The sequence below is a fragment of the Atractosteus spatula genome, chromosome 10 (genome assembly GCF_055471065.1).
Source record: "Atractosteus spatula isolate fAtrSpa1 chromosome 10, fAtrSpa1.hap1, whole genome shotgun sequence".
NCBI classification, from domain to species: Eukaryota; Metazoa; Chordata; class Actinopteri; order Semionotiformes; family Lepisosteidae; genus Atractosteus; species Atractosteus spatula.
This window is the reverse complement of record NC_142715.1, coordinates 28600723-28621136: the sequence shown is the minus strand read 5'-3', so window position 1 is coordinate 28621136 and position 20414 is coordinate 28600723. Positions and strand designations below refer to the sequence as shown.

The 20414-nt window shown below is 52.3% G+C and overlaps 7 non-coding genes and 4 pseudogenes across 7 annotated transcripts; 6 read left to right on the top strand and 5 right to left on the bottom strand.

Moving 5' to 3' along the window:
• The first annotated feature begins 242 nt into the window (after positions 1–242).
• Positions 243–356, top strand: LOC148827766 (U5 spliceosomal RNA). The gene has a single exon (XR_016093201.1). It is a non-coding gene; the product is annotated as a U5 spliceosomal RNA (small nuclear RNA).
• A 402-nt stretch (positions 357–758) lies between these two features.
• Positions 759–872, top strand: LOC148827765 (U5 spliceosomal RNA). The gene has a single exon (XR_016093200.1). It is a non-coding gene; the product is annotated as a U5 spliceosomal RNA (small nuclear RNA).
• Positions 873–1274: 402 nt separating this feature from the next.
• Positions 1275–1391, top strand: LOC148827764 (U5 spliceosomal RNA). Its single transcript, XR_016093130.1, has one exon. It is a non-coding gene; the product is annotated as a U5 spliceosomal RNA (small nuclear RNA).
• A 400-nt stretch (positions 1392–1791) lies between these two features.
• LOC148827763 (U5 spliceosomal RNA) lies at positions 1792–1908 on the top strand. The gene has a single exon (XR_016093223.1). It is a non-coding gene; the product is annotated as a U5 spliceosomal RNA (small nuclear RNA).
• Positions 1909–2037: 129 nt separating this feature from the next.
• LOC148827762 (5S ribosomal RNA) lies at positions 2038–2156 on the bottom strand (annotated as a pseudogene).
• Positions 2157–3364: 1208 nt separating this feature from the next.
• On the bottom strand, positions 3365–3528 carry LOC148827761 (U1 spliceosomal RNA). The gene has a single exon (XR_016091908.1). It is a non-coding gene; the product is annotated as a U1 spliceosomal RNA (small nuclear RNA).
• A 677-nt stretch (positions 3529–4205) lies between these two features.
• On the bottom strand, positions 4206–4369 carry LOC148827760 (U1 spliceosomal RNA). The gene has a single exon (XR_016092853.1). It is a non-coding gene; the product is annotated as a U1 spliceosomal RNA (small nuclear RNA).
• Positions 4370–11344: 6975 nt separating this feature from the next.
• Positions 11345–11463, top strand: LOC148827759 (5S ribosomal RNA; annotated as a pseudogene).
• A 624-nt stretch (positions 11464–12087) lies between these two features.
• LOC148827758 (U1 spliceosomal RNA) lies at positions 12088–12251 on the bottom strand. Its single transcript, XR_016092023.1, has one exon. It is a non-coding gene; the product is annotated as a U1 spliceosomal RNA (small nuclear RNA).
• A 1840-nt stretch (positions 12252–14091) lies between these two features.
• LOC148827757 (5S ribosomal RNA) lies at positions 14092–14200 on the top strand (annotated as a pseudogene).
• A 624-nt stretch (positions 14201–14824) lies between these two features.
• LOC148827756 (U1 spliceosomal RNA) lies at positions 14825–14959 on the bottom strand (annotated as a pseudogene).
• Positions 14960–20414: the final 5455 nt, after the last annotated feature.

The window sequence follows — 20414 nt, the reverse complement described above, 5'->3', positions numbered from 1 at the left end:
ACTCGATTTGCATAGCGGCTTCCCAGAGTGCGTCGTTTCCGTACAGTGTGGCCGGTTGTTTTCCGAGTCATCGCGTCGCCGCAGCACGGATTGGGCACGCCCGCAAGCCGAGAGCCGCAGGCGATGAGCCCGGAGCTGAACGGGCCACAACGGCTCGTTTGTGAGGCCAGGTGCATTGCCAACCACGACCGGTAGGGCAGAGGCTTTGGAGGCGGCCTTGGCTCCTGGAGCTGGGCGGCCACGCACTCTGGTTTCTCTTCATCTCGTACAAATCTTTCGCCTTTTACTAAAGATTTCCGTGGAGAGGAGCATGAATGAGTTCCATGCAAATTTTGTGCTTCTCTGCCTTCGGGTGGGGCGCAGCTGGGCTGGTCAAAGAAAGAAAACAATCGCTGGCAATCGCTCTTGTAACTGCGGTTGTGGCCATCTGTCCCGTGAGTCCTGGATCTCTGGCCTTCTGATTCCCGCTCTTTTCACTGGCGGGCGGGATGTGTCCGGCCGCCGGAGATCTTGGGAACTCGATTTGCATAGCGGCTTCCCAGAGTGCGTCGTTTCCGTACAGTGTGGCCGGTTGTTTTCCGAGTCATCGCGTCGCCGCAGCACGGATTGGGCACGCCCGCAAGCCGAGAGCCGCAGGCGATGAGCCCGGAGCTGAACGGGCCACAACGGCTCGTTTGTGAGGCCAGGTGCATTGCCAACCACGACCGGTAGGGCAGAGGCTTTGGAGGCGGCCTGGGCTCCTGGAGCTGGGCGGCCACGCACTCTGGTTTCTCTTCATCTCGTACAAATCTTTCGCCTTTTACTAAAGATTTCCGTGGAGAGGAGCATGAATGAGTTCCATGCAAATTTTGTGCTTCTCTGCCTTCGGGTGGGGCGCAGCTGGGCTGGTCAAAGAAAGAAAACAATCGCTGGCAATCGCTCTTGTAACTGCGGTTGTGGCCATCTGTCCCGTGAGTCCTGGATCTCTGGCCTTCTGATTCCCGCTCTTTTCACTGGCGGGCGGGATGTGTCTGGCCGCCGGGGATCTTGGGAACTCGATTTGCATAGCGGCTTCCCAGAGTGCGTCGTTTCCGTACAGTGTGGCCGGTTGTTTTCCGAGTCATCGCGTCGCCGCAGCACGGATTGGGCACGCCCGCAAGCAGAGAGCCGCAGGCGATGAGCCCGGAGCTGAACGGGCCACACCGGCTCGTTTGTGAGGCCAGGTGCATTGCCAACCACGACCGGTAGGGCAGAGGCTTTGGAGGCGGCCTGGGCTCCTGGAGCTGGGCGGCTACGCACTCTGGTTTCTCTTCATCTCGTACAAATCTTTCGCCTTTTACTAAAGATTTCCGTGGAGAGGAGCATGAATGAGTTCCATGCAATTTTTGTGCTTCCCTGCTTTCGGGTGGGGCGCAGCTGGGCTGGTCAAAGAGAGAAAACAATCGCTGGCAATTGCTCTTGTTACTGCGGTTGTGGCCATCTGTCCCGTGAGTCCTGGATCTCTGGCCTTCTGATTCCCGCTCTTTTCACTGGCGGGCGGGATGTGTCCGGCTGCCGGGGATCTTGGGAACTCGATTTGCATAGCGGCTTCCCAGAGTGCGTCGTTTCCGGTACAGTGTGGCCGGTTGTTTTCCGAGTCATCGCGTCGCCGCAGCACGGATTGGGCACGCCCGGAAGCCGAGAGTCGCAGGCGATGAGCCCGGAGCTGAACGGGCCACACCGGCTCGTTTGTGAGGCCAGGTGCATTGCCAACCACGACCGGTAGGGCAGAGGCTTTGGAGGCGGCCTGGGCTCCTGGAGCTGGGCGGCCACGCACTCTGGTTTCTCTTCATCTCATACAAATCTTTTGCCTTTTACTAAAGATTTCCGTGGAGAGGAGCATGAATGAGTTCCATGCAATTTTTGTGCTTCCCTGGCTTCGGGTGGGGCGCAGCTGGGCTGGTCAAAGATTAGGTGAGATTAAGATTAGTTGAGGCCATAGATCACCTTTCCATCCTCCAGGTTTTTCTCCCGAAACCTACTGTACCAATGGTGACCCCTGCTGGCCGAGAGAGCAAAAGCTTACAGCACCTGGTATTCTCAGGCAGTCTCCCATCCAAGTACTAACCAGGCCCAACCCTGCTTAGCTTCCAAGACCAGACAAGATCGGGAACATTCAGGGTGGTGTGGCCGCAAGCAAAAGCCAGGGCGCCTGACTCGCTACTTGAAGCTGTGTGTGGCTGGGGCTCCGCGCCCCCCTAGCGGGACTGAAGGATCGTTCGTGTGCAGCTCTTTGGAAAGGAGCTTCTTTCCAAATCGCATTGTGTACCTGGATGTTGGCGAATGTGCTCCCTTGTGTTGACTTGTCCCGCACTGGAGGAGAACAAACAAACTGCTCGGAGGAGCACAAGGCAAGTCTTCACAAGACAAAAACCTCCAATGCACAGCACTCAAAACATTTCTGGGCTGTCGCGTGTTTATTTCAGCACATAAAGCGCCCCAGTCCAACACGTCGGCCGGGTGCGCGTCGCCTCCGCCCTCTTGTGGCCTTGCGGCGTCAGAGCAAGAGGCTCCTTCTCGCTGCCTTTCCGCTGTGTTGCAGAGCCCTGAGAGGGAACCTGGAGCGCACACTTTGTGGGGGGCGGGAGACCGCGTTCGCGCTCTGCCCCCGATCTCTTGCGCGAGTGCTAAATCTCACGGCGCCAGCCAGCGGCCAGGAGACAAGTGCAATATCGCGGGACAGGGGGGCCTCGTCATTGATTGTTACATATGAGACGGGGATTAGGAGGAGACCCCGACTGATTGGTAAAGGGGAACACTAACACCAGAGTGACACCCGCGGCGTCTCATTTTGAGAGACGCCCTGGGATTTCTTAATGGCCAAGGAGGGTCGGGACCTCGGTTTTACGCCTCCCCCGAAGGCCTGTTTGTGCAGCAGAGTGTCGCCATCAGGATGCTGGGGCATAAGAAAGCCACACAGACCGCAGGGTGAGCGCTCCCTACTGGTCCCAGTCACACGTCTTGCAGGAGCAGCAGCAACCTGAGCTTTTCCGGGGGGAATCTCCCATCCGGGTGCCGGCTAGGCTCACACCTGCTGGGCTGCCGTGGGTGAGCCCAGTCGAGAGTCGCAGGGTGAGATCTAGTCACCGGGGAGAAACGATACAAGCGAAGGATTACTCGGCTCCCAGCACTTGAAAAAGCCGACAAATGACTTTTTCCCGCCGGAGCTGAATGTACCTGCATGTGTCGTGTCGTCTACTTCCCCCGCCCCGCTGTGTTTGCTGTATTGTCTTTGAAGCCGGCCCCCGAGACGAGTCGGGCTGTTCCTGTGCCCCAATTAACACTTTACAGGTGCCATTCCCCGGCATTGTGGCCATTGTCGGTGGTCACACGCGATAAGATAAGGTGGAGGAGAGCGCGAACGCAGTCCCCCACTACCAGAAATTATGCAGTCGAGATTCCCACATTTGAGAAATTCGCAGGGGTCAGCACAGCCAGAGTGCAATGGCCGAGCCTCGCTCTGGGTGAAACTCCTTCTTGATCAAGGTATCTCCTCTGCCAGATAAGTATGAGCTGTACAAGCCCCTGCAAGCGGCCCGCACCCACAGCACAAAGCGCGCAGCCTAGGCCAGCTCCTCGCCCCGCACACCACCGCCTCCTGCTGGGCCTACTCTTTCGCACACTCACACGCCACACTAACACTCAAAAGGGTGGGCAAAACGAGAAAACGAGCGCGCCGTTTCCTACACATCTGCAGTCGCCAATGCGCATTCGCAGCATGTCCCGGGACGCAATTCGGCCTCATTTGCATAACACCAGACCAGCAGATCGCTACGCAAGCTCGCGTCGTGCGCCTGCCACACACCGAACAAACACCGGAGTCTTTTCAGCAATTTCCAAAAAACGGGCCTGCTCGCCTGCCCACAAGGTTTGTCTCTTACCCACTCTCCAGAGCCTGCTGCCTTCTGTGCTGTTCTCTCGGCACCGCTGCAGCGCACACAACTCCTGCAGCGCGGGGAGAAAGTTTCCACGCTCCGCCTAAATAATGCAGACTACAGCAAAACGACTGACTTTGAAAAGGGAATGAATGTCCGGAAGGAGTAGTGGAACCAGCTTGTAATGCTTCTCCGGACCTCTAACTAAAAGAAACCGGGAACCAGCAGTGGCATCGACTCCTTTCGAACTGGGATCCAATCGCAGCTCGTGGTGTCGTAACTTTTCCTTATCCGATATTGGACCAAGCACATCAGGGGAGAGCGCGAACGCAGTCCCCCACTACCAGAAATTATGCAGTCGAGATTCCCACATTTGGGGAATTCGCAGGGGTCAGCACATCCGGAGTGCAATGGCAGAGCCTCCCTCTGGGTGAACCGATTTTTTAAGAACTTTATTTTCTATTCATAAAAAAAATCAGGACATCACAAATTAGAAAGGTTTACATTAATATACATACTTAAAACAGTATATATGATCACATCTCATTACATATTGACACGGTACCAGTTACATAGCAACAATTTTCTTTTTTTCTGGTGCAAATCACATACTTTACTTAAACATGATAATGTTTTTCACAGTTTCTTGGGATATTGACCTATGCTCTCTATTTCCCACAGATTTTCTGCTTCCTCCCTCCCTTCTCTCCACAGATCTCTGAGGTAATAGTTCTCTAGGGTGATGAACAGGGCCAGGCTACCTGCTGCCTTGACTGGGACCTCGATGCCTTTGAACAGCCCCATGTTCCTCACTCTCCACAGGGCGTCTTTTCCACTGTTCACCACGGCCCAGATCTTGTCAAACACGTCAGGAGGAAGTTTGACAGGAGAGATGCCGTATATGACGAAAGCAGCGGTCAGGGTAAATTGGAGCGAGAGAGCTTGCAACCAATCTTCAAACTGTGCCCAGAAGGCCTTAGCCAAAAAGCAGGACCACAGGAGATGGGTCACAGTCTCCTCCTCGCCACAGCCCACCCTAACGCAGTGTGGGCTGGGGGTGAGGCCCCTACGGTACAAGAAAGTTCGAACCGGTAAGCACTGGTGGACGACACTCCAGGCTAAATCTTTGTGAATGTTGCACAGAAACTTAGAGGATGTGTGTTTCCACACCTTCCTTGTTTGGGCTGATGTTAAAATGCCCACAGGGGTCTGCCTATTGTTCTGGGGTGCAACGAAATCTTCCAGTTTTTGGACGCTGACATCTCGGAGGGGAATATGGCCAATTGGGTGAGATCTTAGAAAACTTTTAACTGTCCCATAAATTGCAGGGCATGTGTCAGAGAGTGGGACATCCAGCTTGGGTCTGACACCCCACACTCTGAACACCTCCCTACCTATCCAGAGCCTGGCAAAATAAGTCCAGGTACGCGCTGCAGGTGCTGTTGCAAAGCCTCTCAGCACAGAGGCCAGGAAAATGCACAGCAGCTTCGTAGCAATATCTGGGACAGACTTCCCCCCTGAGGGTAGCGGCCTGTCCATTATTTCCCTTCTGAGTCTTTCCTGCTTCCCACCCCATAGAAATTGAAACATCAATCTCCTCAGCACCGCCGCAACACAGTGTGGGATTGGGAAGGTAGAAGCCAGAAAATTCAAGACAGGCAAGAGCTCAGCTTTGATGACCAGCACCTTCCCTGTCATGGTGAGGTCTCGGTCCTTCCATTGCATCAGTTTTTTGTTTAAGATTGGCAATTTGTTCTGCCAATTTTCTGTTCCCATCTCTTCTCCAAAATACACCCCCAGGACCTTAATTCTCTTCTCTTGCAGCCTGAGATCATGTCCTTCTTTTGGCTCCCTCCAGTTCTGATAAAAAATCTCACTCTTAGATTTGTTAATTTTTGCAGAGGAAGCCAAAGAGAAACGATCACAGCACTGCAGAGCTCTGCTAATTGAGGCATTGTCAGAGAGGAGCAGGGTGACGTCATCCATGTATAGAGATGTCTTTACCTCTCCTCCCCCACTTCCAGGCACTGGTATCCCATTAATGGCCTGATCCTGGCGCAAGGCACAGGCTAAGGGCTCCATAGCCAAAACGAATAACAAGGGGGATAATGGGCAGCCCTGCCTCACCCCTGAACAGACTTCAAAGGGGCGTGATCTATTGCCATTAACCATTACTCTGCTGTTGCTACCTGTGTACAGCAGGTTAATCCACTTTCTCATGATGGGGCCAAACTTCATGTGCTCAAGTATCGATGTTAAGTACTGCCGGTTTAGGCGGTCAAAGGCCTTTTCTAGGTCTACACCTAAAATGCACAGAGGGAGGGAGCGATCCTCCGAGTACAGACAGACATCCCTCAACAAGGCCAGGTTGTCGCTCATCAGGCGTCCTGCTATCCCACAAGTCTGTTCTTTCCCTACCAGTGAGGCCACTACATTTTGTAGGCGCAGGAAAAGGGCTTTGGACAGGATCTTAGTGTCCACGCCTAACAGGCTGAGGGGTCTCCAGTTCTTTATGTCATTCTTTGCTCCTTTCTTAAACAAGAGAGAATTAGTGCCTTCTCTTAAGGAGTCAGGCAGCAATTCTGTCTTATAGCTTTCCTCGAATAGGAGCAGTAGCGGATCCTGAAGCAGATCCCAAAAGGTGCAATAAAATTCTTTAGGGAGCCCGTCAGCACCCGGAGTTTTCCCCTTCTGTAAGCTCTCCATAGCCTGTCTCAGCTCTTCTACTGTCAAATCCCTCTCTAGTACTTCCCTGTCTTCTTCACTCAAAACGTTTTCTAGCTTTGAGGTGAAAAAATGAATTTCTTCATCCTTTACCTCTGTAGAGCTGTACAGTCTTGAGTAGAAGGCCTCGGTGCAGGAGAGGATAGCACTCGGCTCTGTTCTCTCTCGTCCCTCCTCATCAACTACACTTTCCATGACAGACTTGGAGCCTACCACTTTCCTGAAAAAGAAGCGAGTACACTTCTCATTTTCTTCTAAGAACTGCACTCTGCTTCTTAACAGCACTCCTCGACTACTTTCTTCGGCTATGCTCCGGATGTCCTTTTTTAAAAGGGTGATATCCTCGAGCACATCGAGGCCACTGTGCAGCATCGTGTAGAGACGCTGCAGCTGCCTCTGTTTCCTGGCTAGCACTCCTCTCCGTCTGGCAGCAGCCTTCCTTCCCTCAGCCATGAAAAAGGCCTTTGTCCTCATCTTCACCTCCTCCCACCACTCTCCTACTGACCCGTACAGACACTGCAAGGACAGCCACTGTGATAGTTTCTCCTTGTAGCGTGATACTACCCCCTCGTTCTCTAGCAGCTTTGTGTTGAGCTTCCAGAGGCCTGGGCCAAAGACAGTCCCGCCCTGGAGTTCCACTCTACACCCTAAAGCCTGATGATCTGAGAAGAAGACAGGCTGAAGAGTGACCCCAACAACTTTCACTCTCGCTGAGACAAAGCAATAGTCAATTCTGGAGCTGCTATTCCTCCCTGACCATGTATATCCTGCTGTTGTGGGATATATACATCTATATGTGTCTGAGAGTTTAAAGTCTTGAACTAAGTTTTGCAGGGCCAGTGAGCTGGAATCCAATTTTATCGGAGAGCTAGACTGCCTGTCTGTGTGCTCTAAGATACAATTAAAATCCCCTCCCACTATCACGTCTGTGCTACATAACAATAGGGGAGAGAGTGCCTTGAGTAGCTCCACCCTTCCTCCCACGTCAGTAGGACAATACACATTGATTAGCCGCAGGTTAACGGTCCCCCATTCCACATCCACACACAGCAACCTGCCATCTATGACCCTCTGAATACTTTTCAATTTGAAAGCCCATCCTTTGAAAAGAATGGCCACGCCAGAGGCTCTGTTGTTATTGTCCCCTGACCAAACAGAAAGCCCTTTATCCCACCTATCTTCAAAGCTTTTATACCTCTCTTGATAGGCTAAAGCACACTCCTGCAACATCAACACATCTCCCTCTCTCTGCTGGAGGTAATCAAAGACAGACTGGCATTTAACTCTGTCATTGATACCTCTGGTGTTAAGAGAAATTATGTTTAGAGCCATATTACATAAGAAAGTGGAGCCAGTCTTTACAAAACACATTTCTCTTCTGTCTCACCTGTTACCTTCTTCTTTTTCTTTTTCTTCTTACCAATTTCCTGCCAGCCATCCTCTGAATGAGCCTTCATCAGGGTGGCAGCAGTAAAAGCGTTCACAGAGTCCATTTCAAGGAAGGGGGTAGAGGGAGGGGTGGAGGGGTTCCAGCTGTCCCCATCGCCATGCTCTCCTTCCTCCTCGCTCGGGGAGAAAACAGAGTCATTTTTCCTTTTCCTTACGTCCAGCTCCTGGGAGCACTGAGGGGAAAGGGGTGCAGCCGATGCACCAGTCTCCTCTTCCCCCTCACCCACCAGCTGCTGCAGATCCTCCGTGATGGACTGGATGGAGGAGAGGAGGGCATCTGTAGCACTTGCAGAGTCTGGGAAAAGCAGCTCCGCTGAATCCTGGGTATCCTCGCTGGACCCGCTCCACCGGGGGGCCCCACACTGGCCCTCGTTCTGAGGAGCAGGAGTGGGGGAGGGGTCCTCGCTGTTCTCGGGGGTTTTCAAACCCTCGTGCTTGTCTGGTGCAGTCTGCGGTTGTGGGGGCGTAGTGGATCTTTCTTCCACCGGCCCCGGAGCCACAGCAGGACTGATCCTGGCTGGAGGCTGAGAGTCTTTGTCCAACAAGGGTTCTTTGTTTGACTTGTTGTTTGCTTTGGCTTTTCGGGCCGGTTTGGCTGAAACAAGCACTGCCTCATCCTTTCTCATTTTGAGTTTATTGGCGTAGGCGTGAGGGCAGTTCTTAAAAACGTGTCCTTCCGAGCCACATAAATTGCACTTTGGCAGCATTGAACAGTCAGAGGCTAAATGTCCCTGTTTGCCACAGGTCTTGCAGCATTTCACAGTGCAGGACGATGCCAGGTGTCCCACAGCACCACAGCGCCGACACACCTTTGGTTGTCCCACATAAAAAACATAGCCATTGCAGGCGCCCAGCCGGATTGTAGAGGGCAGGTGCCTTAAGCCTCCATTTACATTGTCCGGTAGCAAGCGAACCTCGAATTTCCTTGCTCCTGTTTTTATACCGTCAACATCTCTAACCTCAGTTCCATGGTGGACGGTGCAGTACTGGTTAAGCCAGGTGTGAATGTCCTCCGTCTTTGCCAGTTCCGAGAACATAACAACATGCACAGTTTTCCTCTCTCTCTGTGTCAAAGGCTGCAAGTTGATCTTCTCAAGAGCAGGAACTTTCCCTCTTTTGCCTCAAACACATCCACACATTGTTCAAACAGAGGATAGGAAGCAAATACAACCTCAAACGCTTTCTGACCTGGGAGAGCGAAGATGAAATCCAAGTGCCGAGGTTCAAAGCCAAGTTCCTTCTGCAACACTTTTCTGCTGAACTGCATACGACCCATGAAGAGGTCATCCAAAAGCTCAAAACGCACAGCATTCTTGCGGGATCCAAAAGTTGCCATTTCGTAAACTGCAAAACAAACACTGCTTCCACAAAACAAGAAAACAATCCAACAACTCCACCTACAAGCTGATCAAGGTATCTCCCCTGCCAGGTAAGTATGAGCTGTACAAGCCCCTGCAAGCGGCCCGCACCCACAGCACAAAGCGCGCAGCCTAGGCCAGCTCCTCGCCCCGCACACCACCGCCTCCTGCTGGGCCCACTCTTTCGCACACTCACACGCCACACTTACACTCAAAAGGGTGGGCAAAACGAGAAAACGAGCGCGCCATTTCCTACACATCTGCAGTCGCCAATGCGCATTAGCAGCATGTCCCGGGACGCAATTCGGCCTCATTTGCATAACACCAGCCCGGTAGATCGCTACGCAAGCTCGCGTCGTGCGCCTGCCACACACCGAACAAACACCGGAGCCTATTCGGCAATTTCCAAAAAACGGGCCTGCTCGCCTGCCCACAAGGTTTGTCTCTTACCCGCTCTCCAGAGCCTGCTGCCTTCTGTGCTGTTCTCTCGGCACCGCTGCAGCGCACACAACTCCTGCAGCGCGGGGAGAAAGTTTCCACGCTCCGCCGCAGGGAAGGCTCGCTCCGTGCGCACACGTCCTTTCAATGCCAGTTCAACAAGTGCTCCGCATTAGCAGCGTCGGGGCTCCGGCGTGTCGCACCTCACCTCACCTCGCACAGCCCCCTCCTTGAATGTCTGGCGCTGGGCATGCCCCGCCCTCCTCCACCATATCTTATCGCGTGTGACCACCGACAATGGCCACAATGCCGGGGAATGGCACCTGTAAAGTGTTAATTGGGGCACAGGAACAGCCCGTCTCGTCTCGGGGGCCGGCTTCAAAGACAATACAGCAAACACAGCGGGGCGGGGGAAGTAGACGACACGACACATGCAGGTACATTCAGCTCCGGCGGGAACGAGTCATTTGATGGCCATTTCAAGTGCTGGGAGCCGAGTAATCCTTCGCTTGTATCGTTTCTCCCCGGTGACTAGATCTCACCCTGCGACTCTCGACTGGGCTCACCCACGGCAGCCCAGCAGGTGTGAGCCTAGCCGGCACCCGGATGGGAGATTCCCCCCGGAAAAGCTCAGGTTGCTGCTGCTCCTGCAAGACGTGTGACTAGGACCAGTAGGGAGCGCTCACCCTGCGGTCTGTGTGGTTTTCTTATGCCCCAGCATCCTGATGGCGACACTCTGCTGCACAAACAGGCGCCGTCCTTCGGGGGAGGCGTAAAACCGAGGTCCCGACCCTCCTTGGCCATTAAGAAATCCCAGGGCGTCTCTCAAAATGAGACGCAGCGGGTGTCACTCTGGTGTTAGTGTTCCCCTTTACCAATCAGTCGGGGTCTCCTCCTAATCCCCGTCTCATATGTAACAATCAATGACGAGGCCCCCCTGTCCCGCGATATTGCAGTTGTCTCCTGGCCGCTGGCTGGCGCCGTGAGATTTAGCACTCGCGCAAGAGATCGGGGGCAGAGCGCGAACGCGGTCTCCCGCCCCCCACAAAGTGTGCGCTCCAGGTTCCCTCTCTGGGCTCTGCAACACAGCGGAAAGGCAGCGAGAAGGAGCCTCTTGCTCTGACGCCGCAAGGCCACAAGAGGGCGGAGGCACCGCGCGGCTGGCCGACGTGTTGGACTGGTGCGCTTTATGTGCTGAAATAAAAACGCGACAGCCCAGAAATGTTTTGAGTGCTGTGCATTGGAGGTTTTTGTCTTGTGAAGACTTGCCTTGTGCTCCTCCGAGCAGTTTGTTTGTTCTCCTCCAGTGCAGGACAAGTCAACACAAGGGAGCACATTCGCCAACATCCAGGTACACAATGCGATTTGGAAAGAAGCTCCTTTCCAAAGAGCTGCACACGAACGATCCTTCAGTCCCGCTCGGGGGGCGCGGAGCCCCAGCCACACACAGCTTCAAGTAGCGAGTCAGGCGCCATGGCTTTCACTTGCGGCCACACCACCCTGAATGTTCCAGATCTCGTCTGATCTTGGACGCTAAGCAGGGTTGGGCCTGGTTAGTACTTGGATGGGAGATTACCTGGGAATACCAGGTGCTGCAAGCTTTTGCTCTCTCGGCCAGCAGGGGTCGCCGTTGGTACCGTAGGTTTTGGGAGGAAAACCTGGAGGATGGAAAGGTGATCTATAGCCTCATCTCTAGAGATGTTTTGTTGCTATGGCATGTGTTTGACCCATATAAAAAAAAAACCCATTTGTAAAACGAATATCGAAGCTGCCTCTAAATCTGCAAATGAAGATGAGTCGATAAACCACTTGTTTTTCGTATAACTATACATATATTCATTTATTACTGATTTCATTCATTGGGCACGGATACAATAGAGGTACAGCCATTCACTGTTTGACATGTCTGCACTGGTACAGAACCTAGCAATCAGAAAACGGGTGAAACTGTCTTGAGAATTAGCATACAGTACCGAGGCTCCCATGACCAAATAAAGGCTAACCTCGATAATCAGCCTAAATAATGCAGACTACAGCAAAATGACTGACTTTGAAAAGGGAATGAATGTCCGGAAGGAGTAGCGTAACCAGCTTGAAATGCTTCTCCGGATCTCTAACTAAAAGAAACCGGGAACCAGCAGTGGCATCGACTCCTTTCGAACTGGGATCCTATCGCAGCTCGTGGTGTCATAACTCTTCCGTATCTGATATTGGACCAAGCACATCAGGGGAGAGCGCGAACGCAGTCCCCCACTACCAGAAATTATGCAGTCGAGATTCCCACATTTGGGGAATTCGCAGGGGTCAGCACAGCCGGAGTGCAATGGCCGAGCCTCGCTCTGGGTGAACCTCCTTCTTGATCAAGGTATCTCCCCTGCCAGGTAAGTATGAGCTGTACAAGCCCCTGCAAGCGGCCCGCACCCACAGCACAAAGCGCGCAGCCTAGGCCAGCTCCTCGCCCCGCACACCACCGCCTCCTGCTGGGCCCACTCTTTCGCACACTCACACGCCACACTAACACTCAAAAGGGTGGGCAAAACGAGAAAACGAGCGCGCCGTTTCCTACACATCTGCAGTCGCCAATGCGCATTCGCAGCATGTCCCGGGACGCAATTCGGCCTCATTTGCATAACACCAGACCGGCAGATCGCTACGCAAGCTCGCGTCGTGCGCCTGCCACACACCGAACAAACACCGGAGCCTTTTCAGCAATTTCCAAAAAACGGGCCTGCTCGCCTGCCCACAAGGTTTGTCTCTTACCCGCTCTCCAGAGCCTGCTGCCTTCTGTGCTGTTCTCTCGGCACCGCTGCAGCGCACACAACTCCTGCAGCGCGGGGAGAAAGTTTCCACGCTCCGCCGCAGGGAAGGCTCGCTCCGTGCGCAAACGTCCTTTCAATGCCACTTCAACAAGTGCTCCGCATTAGCAGCGTCGGGGCTCCGGCGTGTCACACCTCACCTCACCTCGCACAGCCCCCTCCTTGAATGTCTGGCGCTGGGCATGCCCCGCCCTCCTCCACCTTATCTTATCGCGTGTGACCACCGACAATGGCCACAATGCCGGGGAATGGCACCTGTAAAGTGTTAATTGGGGCACAGGAACAGCCCGTCTCGTCTCGGGGGCCGGCTTCAAAGACAATACAGCAAACACAGCGGGGCGGGGGAAGTAGACGACACGACACATGCAGGTACATTCAGCTCCGGAGGGAACAAGTCATTTGTTGGCCTTTTCAAGTGCTGGAAGCTGAGTAATCCTTTGCTTGTATCGTTTCTCCCCGGTGACTAGATCTCACCCTGCGACTCTCGACTGGGCTCACCCACGGCAGCCCACCAGGTGTGAGCCTAGCCGGCACCCGGATGGGAGATTCCCCCCGGAAAAGCTCAGGTTGCTGCTGCTCCTGCAAGACGTGTGACTGGGACCAGTAGGGAGCGCTCACCCTGCGGTCTGTGTGGCTTTCTTATGCCCCAGCATCCTGATGGTGACACTCTGCTGCACAAACAGGCGCCGTCCTTTGGGGGAGGCGTAAAACCGAGGTCCCGACCCTCCTTGGCCATTAAGAAATCCCAGGGCGTCTCTCAAAATGAGACACCGCGGGTGTCACTCTGGTGTTAGTGTTCCCCTTTACCAATCAGTCGGGGTCTCCTCCTAATCCCCGTCTCATATGTAACAATCAATGACGAGGCCCCCCTGTCCCGCGATATTGCACTTGTCTCCTGGCCGCTGGTTGGCGCCGTGAGATTTAGCACTCGCGCAACAGATCGGGGGCAGAGCGCGAACGCGGTCTCCCGCCCACACAAAGTGTGCGCTCCAGGTTCCCTCTCAGGGCTCTGCAACACAGCGGAAAGGCAGCGAGAAGGAACCTCTTGCTCTGACGCCGCAAGGCCACAAGAGGGCGGAGGTGCCGCGTGCCCGGCCGACGTGTTGGACTGGTGCGCTTTATGTGCTGAAATAAACACGCGACAGCCCAGAAATGTTTTGAGTGCTGTGCATTGGAGGTTTTTGTCTTGTGAAGACTTGCCTTGTGCTCCTCCGAGCAGTTTGTTTGTTCTCCTCCAGTGCGGGACAAGTCAACACAAGGGAGCACATTCGCCAACATCCAGGTACACAATGCGATTTGGAAAGAAGCTCCTTTCCAAAGAGCTGCACACGAACGATCCTTCAGTCCCGCTCGGGGGGCGCGGAGCCCCAGCCACACACAGCTTCAAGTAACGAGTCAGGTGCCATGGCTTTCGCTTGCGGCCACACCACCCTGAATGTTCCTGATCTTGGAAGCTAAGCAGGGTTGGGCCTGGTTAGTACTTGGATGGGAGACTGCCTGGGAATACCAGGTGCTGCAAGCTTTTGCTCTCTCGGCCAGCAGGGGTCGCCGTTGGTACCGTAGGTTTTGGGAGGAAAACCTGGAGGATGGAAAGGTGATCTATAGCCTCATCTCTAGAGATGTTTTGTTGCTATGGCATGTGTGTGACCCATATAAAAAAAAAAAACATTTGTAAAATGAATATCGAAGCTGCCTCTAAATCTGCAAATGAAGATGAGTCGATAAACCACTTGTTTTTCGTATAACTATACATATATTCATTTATTACTGATTTCATTCATTGGGCACGGATACAATAGAGGTACAGCCATTCACTGTTTGACATGTCTGCACTGGTACAGAACCTAGCAATCAGAAAACGGGTGAAACTGTCTTGAGAATTAGCATACAGTACCGAGGCTCCCATGACCAAATAAAGGCTAACCTCGATATTCAGCCTAAATAATGCAGACTACAGCAAAATGACTGACTTTGAAAAGGGAATGAATGTCCGGAAGGAGTAGCGTAACCAGCTTGAAATGCTTCTCCGGATCTCTAACTAAAAGCAACCGGAAACCAGCAGTGGCATCGACTCCTTTCGAACTGGGATCCTATCGCAGCTCGTGGTGTCATAACTCTTCCATATCTGATATTGAACCAAGCACATCAGGAGAGAGCGCGAACGCAGTCCCCCACTACCAGAAATTATGCAGTCGAGATTCCCACATTTGGGGAATTCGCAGGGGTCAGCACAGCCGGAGTGCAATGGCCGAGCCTCGCTCTGGGTGAACCTTTTTTTTTTTTTTTTTTTTTTCGATTTTTAAGAACTTTATTTTCTTTTCACAAAAAAATACAGGACATCACAAATTAGAAAGCTTTCCATTAATATACATACTTAAAACAGTATATATGATCACATCTCATTACATTTTGACACGGTACCAGTTACATAGCAACAATTTCTTTTTTTCTGGTGCAAATCACATTCTTTACTTAAACATGATAATGTTTTTCACAGTTTCTTGAGATATTGACCTATGCTCTCTATTTCCCACAGATTTTCTGCTTCCTCCCTCCCTTCTCTCCACAGATCTCTGAGGTAATAGTTCTCTCGGGTGATGAACAGGGCCAGGCTACCTGCTGCCTTGACTGGGACCTCGATGCCTTTGAACAGCCCCATGTTCCTCACTCTCCACAGGGCGTCTTTCCCACTGTTCACCACGGCCCAGATCCTGTCAAACACGTCAGGAGGAAGTTTGACAGGAGAGATGCCGTATATGACGAAAGCAGCGGTCAGGGTAAATTGGGGCGAGAGAGCTTGCAACCAATCTTCAAACTGTGCCCAGAAGGCCTTAGCAAAAAAGCAGGACCACAGGAGATGGGTCACAGTCTCCTCCTCGCCGCAGCCCACCCTAACGCAGCGTGGGCTGGGGGTGAGGCCCCTACGGTACAAGAAAGTTCGTACCGGTAAGCACTGGTGGACGACACTCCAGGCTAAATCTCTGTGAATGTTGCACAGAAACTTAGAGGATGTGTGTTTCCACACCTTCCTTGTTTGGGCTGATGTTAAAATGCCCACAGGGGTCTGCCTATTGTTCTGGGGTGCAACGAAATCTTCCAGTTTTTGGACGCTGACATCTCGGAGGGGAATATGGCCAATTGGGTGAGATCTTAGAAAACTTTTAACTGTCCCATAAATTGCAGGGCATGTGTCAGAGAGTGGGACATCCAGCTTGGGTCTGACACCCCACACTCTGAACACCTCCCTACCTATCCAGAGCCTGGAAAAATAAGTCCAGGTACGCGCTGCAGGTGCTGTTGCAAAGCCTCTCAGCACAGAGGCCAGGAAAATGCACAGCAGCTTCGTAGCAATATCTGGGACAGACTTCCCCCCTGAGGGTAGCGGCCTGTACATTATTTCCCTTCTGAGTCTTTCCTGCTTCCCACCCCATAGAAATTGAAACATCAATCTCCTCAGTACCGCCGCAACACGGTGTGGGATTGGGAAGGTAGAAGCCAGAAAATTCAAGATAGGCAAGAGCTCAGCTTTGATGACCAGCACCTTCCCTGTCATGGTGAGGTCTCGGTCCTTCCATTGCATCAGTTTTTTGTTTAAGATTGGCAATTTGTTCTGCCAATTTACTGTTCCCATCTCTTCTCCAAAATACACCCCCAGGACCTTAATTCTCTTCTCTTGCAGCCTGAGATCATGTCCTTCTTTTGGCTCCCTCCAGTTCTGATAAAAAATCTCACTCTTAGATTTGTTAATTTTTGCAGAGGAAGCCAAAGAGAAACGATCACAGCACTGCAGAGCTCTGCTAATTGAGGCATTGTCAGAGAGGAGCAGGGTGACGTCATCCATGTATAGAGACGTCTTTACCTCTCCTCCCCCACTTCCAGGCACTGGTATCCCATTAATGGCCTGATCCTGGCGCAAGGCACAGGCTAAGGGCTCCATAGCCAAAACAAATAACAAGGGGGATAATGGGCAGCCCTGCCTCACCCCTGAACAGACTTCAAAGGGGCGTGATCTATTGCCATTAACCATTACTCTGCTGTTGCTACCTGTGTACAGCAGGTTAATCCACTTTCTCATGATGGGGCCAAACTTCATGTGCTCAAGTACCGATGTTAAGTACTGCCGGTTTAGGCGGTCAAAGGCCTTTTCTAGGTCTACACCTAAAATGCACAGAGGGAGGGAGCGATCCTCCGAGTACAGACAGACATCCCTCAACAAGGCCAGGTTGTCGCTCATCAGGCGTCCTGCTATCCCACAAGTCTGTTCTTTCCCTACCAGTGAGGCCACTACATTTTGTAGGCGCAGGAAAAGGGCTTTGGACAGGATCTTAGTGTCCACGCCTAACAGGCTGAGGGGTCTCCAGTTCTTTATGTCATTCTTTGCTCCTTTCTTAAACAAGAGAGAGATAGTGCCTTCTCTTAAGGAGTCAGGCAGCAATTCTGTCTTATAGCTTTCCTCGAATAGGAGCAGTAGCGGATCCTGAAGCAGGTCCCAAAAGGTGGAATAAAATTCTTTAGGGAGCCCGTCAGCACCCGGAGTTTTTCCCTTCTGTAAGCTCTCCATAGCCTGTCTCAGCTCTTCTACTGTCAAATCCCTCTCTAGTACTTCCCTATCTTCTTCACTCAAAACGTTTTCTAGCTTTGAGGTGAAAAAAAGAATTTCTTCATCCTTTACCTCTGTAGAGCTGTACAGTCTTGAGTAGAAGGCCTCGGTGCAGGAGAGGATAGCACTCGGCTCTGTTCTCTCTCGTCCCTCCTCATCAACTACACTTTCCATGACAGACTTGGAGCCTACCACTTTCCTGAAAAAGAAGCGAGTGCACTTCTCATTTTCTTCTAAGAACTGCACTCTGCTTCTTAACAGCACTCCTCGACTACTTTCTTCGGCTATGCTCCGGATGTCCTTTTTTAAAAGGGTGATATCCTCGAGCACATCGAAGCCACTGTGCAGCATCGTGTAGAGGCGCTGCAGCTGCCTCTGTTTCCTGGCTAGCACTCCTCTCCGTCTGGCAGCAGCCTTCCTTCCCTCAGCCATGAAAAAGGCCTTTGTCCTCACCTTCACCTCCTCCCACCACTCTCCTACTGACCCGTACAGACACTGCAAGGACAGCCACTGTGATAGTTTCTCCTTGTAGCGGGATACTACCCCCTCGTTCTCTAGCAGCTTTGTGTTGAGTTTCCAGAGGCCTGGGCCAAAGACAGTCCCGCCCTGGAGTTCCACTCTACACCCTAAAGCCTGATGATCTGAGAAGAAGACAGGCTGAAGAGTGACCCCAACAACTTTCACTCTCGCTGAGACAAAGCAATAGTCAATTCTGGAGCTGCTATTCCTCCCTGACCATGTATATCCTGCTGTTGTGGGATATATACATCTATATGTGTCTGAGAGTTTAAAGTCTTGAACTAAGTTTTGCAGGGCCAGTGAGCTGGAATCCAATTTTATCAGAGAGCTAGACTGCCTGTCTGTGTGCTCTAAGATACAATTAAAATCCCCTCCCACTATCACGTCTGTGCTACATAATAATAGGGGAGAGAGTGCCTTGAGTAGCTCCACCCTTCCTCCCACGTCAGTAGGACAATACACATTGATTAGCCGCAGGTTAACGGTCCCCCATTCCACATCCACACACAGCAACCTGCCATCTATGACCCTCTGAATACTTTTCAATTTGAAAGCCCATCCTTTGAAAAGAATGGCCACGCCAGAGGCTCTGTTGTTATTGTCCCCTGACCAAACAGAAAGCCCTTTATCCCACCTATCTTCAAAGCTTTTATACCTCTCTTGATAGGCTAAAGCACACTCCTGCAACATCAACACATCTCCCTCTCTCTGCTGGAGGTAATCAAAGACAGACTGACATTTAACTCTGTCATTGATACCTCTGGTGTTAAGAGAAATTATGTTTAGAGCCATATTACATAAGAAAGTGGAACCAGGCTTTACAAAACACATTTCTCTTCTGTCTCACCTATTACCTTCTTCTTTTTCTTTTTCTTCTTACCAATTTCCTGCCAGCCATCCTCTGAAAGAGCCTTCATCAGGGTGGCAGCAGTAAAAGCGTTCACGGAGTCCGTTTCAAGGAAGGGGGTAGAGGGAGGGGTGGAGGGGTTCCAGCTGTCCCCATCACCATGCTCTCCTTCCTCCTCGCTCGGGGAGAAAACAGAGTCATTTTTCCTTTTCCTCACGTCCAGCTCCTGGGAGCACTGAGGGGAAAGGGGTGCAGCCGATGCACCAGTCTCCTCTTCCCCCTCACCCACCAGCTGCTGCAGATCCTCCGTGATGGACTGGATGGAGGAGAGGAGGGCGTCTGTAGCACTTGCAGAGTCTGGGAAAAGCAGCTCCGCTGAATCCTGGGTATCCTCGCTGGACCCGCTCCACCGGGGGGCCCCACACTGGCCCTCGTTCTGAGGGGCAGGAGTGGGGGGGGGGTCCTCGCTGTTCTCGGGGGTTTTCAAACCCTCGTGCTTGTCTGGTGCGGTCTGCGGTTGTGGGGGCGTAGTGGATCTCTCTTCCACCGGCCCCGGAGCCACAGCAGGACTGATCCTGGCTGGAGGCTGAGAGTCTTTGTCCAACAAGGGTTCTTTGTTTGACTTGTTGTTTGCTTTGGCTTTTCGGGCCGGTTTGGCTGAAACAAGCACTGCCTCATCCTTTCTCATTTTGAGTTTATTGGCGTAGGCGTGAGGGCAGTTCTTAAAAACGTGTCCTTCCGAGCCACATAAATTGCACTTTGGCAGCATTGAACAGTCAGAGGCTAAATGTCCCTGTTTGCCACAGGTCTTGCAGCATTTCACAGTGCAGGACGATGCCAGGTGTCCCACAGCACCACAGCGCCGACACACCTTTGGTTGTCCCACATAAAAAACATAGCCATTGCAGGCGCCCAGCCGGATTGTAGAGGGCAGGTGCCTTAAGCCTCCATTTACATTGTCCGGTAGCAAGCGAACCTCGAATTTCCTTGCTCCTGTTTTTATACCGTCAACATCTCTAACCTCAGTTCCATGGTGGACGGTGCAGTACTGGTTAAGCCAGGTGTGAATGTCCTCCGTCTTTGCCAGTTCCGAGAACATAACAACATGCACGGTTTTCCTCTCTCTCTGTGTCAAAGGCTGCAAGTTGATCTTCTCAAGAGCAGGAACTTTCCCTCTTTTTGCCTCAAACACATCCACACATTGTTCAAACAGAGGATAGGTAGCAAATACAACCTCAAACGCTTTCTGACCTGGGAGAGCGAAGATGAAATCCAAGTGCCGAGGTTCAAAGCCAAGTTCCTTCTGCAACACTTTTCTGCTGAACTGCATACGATCCATGAAGAGGTCATCCAAAAGCTCAAAACGCACAGCATTCTTGCGGGATCCAAAAGTTGCCATTTCGTAAACTGCAAAACAAACACTGCTTCCACAAAACAAGAAAACAATCCAACAACTCCACCTACAGGCTGATCAAGGTATCTCCCCTGCCTCCTTCTTGATCAAGGTATCTCCCCTGCCAGGTAAGTATGAGCTGTACAAGCCCCTGCAAGCGGCCCGCACCCACAGCACAAAGCGCGCAGCCTAGGCCAGCTCCTCGCCCCGCACACCACCGCCTCCTGCTGGGCCCACTCTTTCGCACACTCACACGCCACACTAACACTCAAAAGGGTGGGCAAAACGAGAAAACGAGCGCGCCGTTTCCTACACATCTGCAGTCGCCAATGCGCATTCGCAGCATGTCCCGGGACGCAATTCGGCCTCATTTGCAT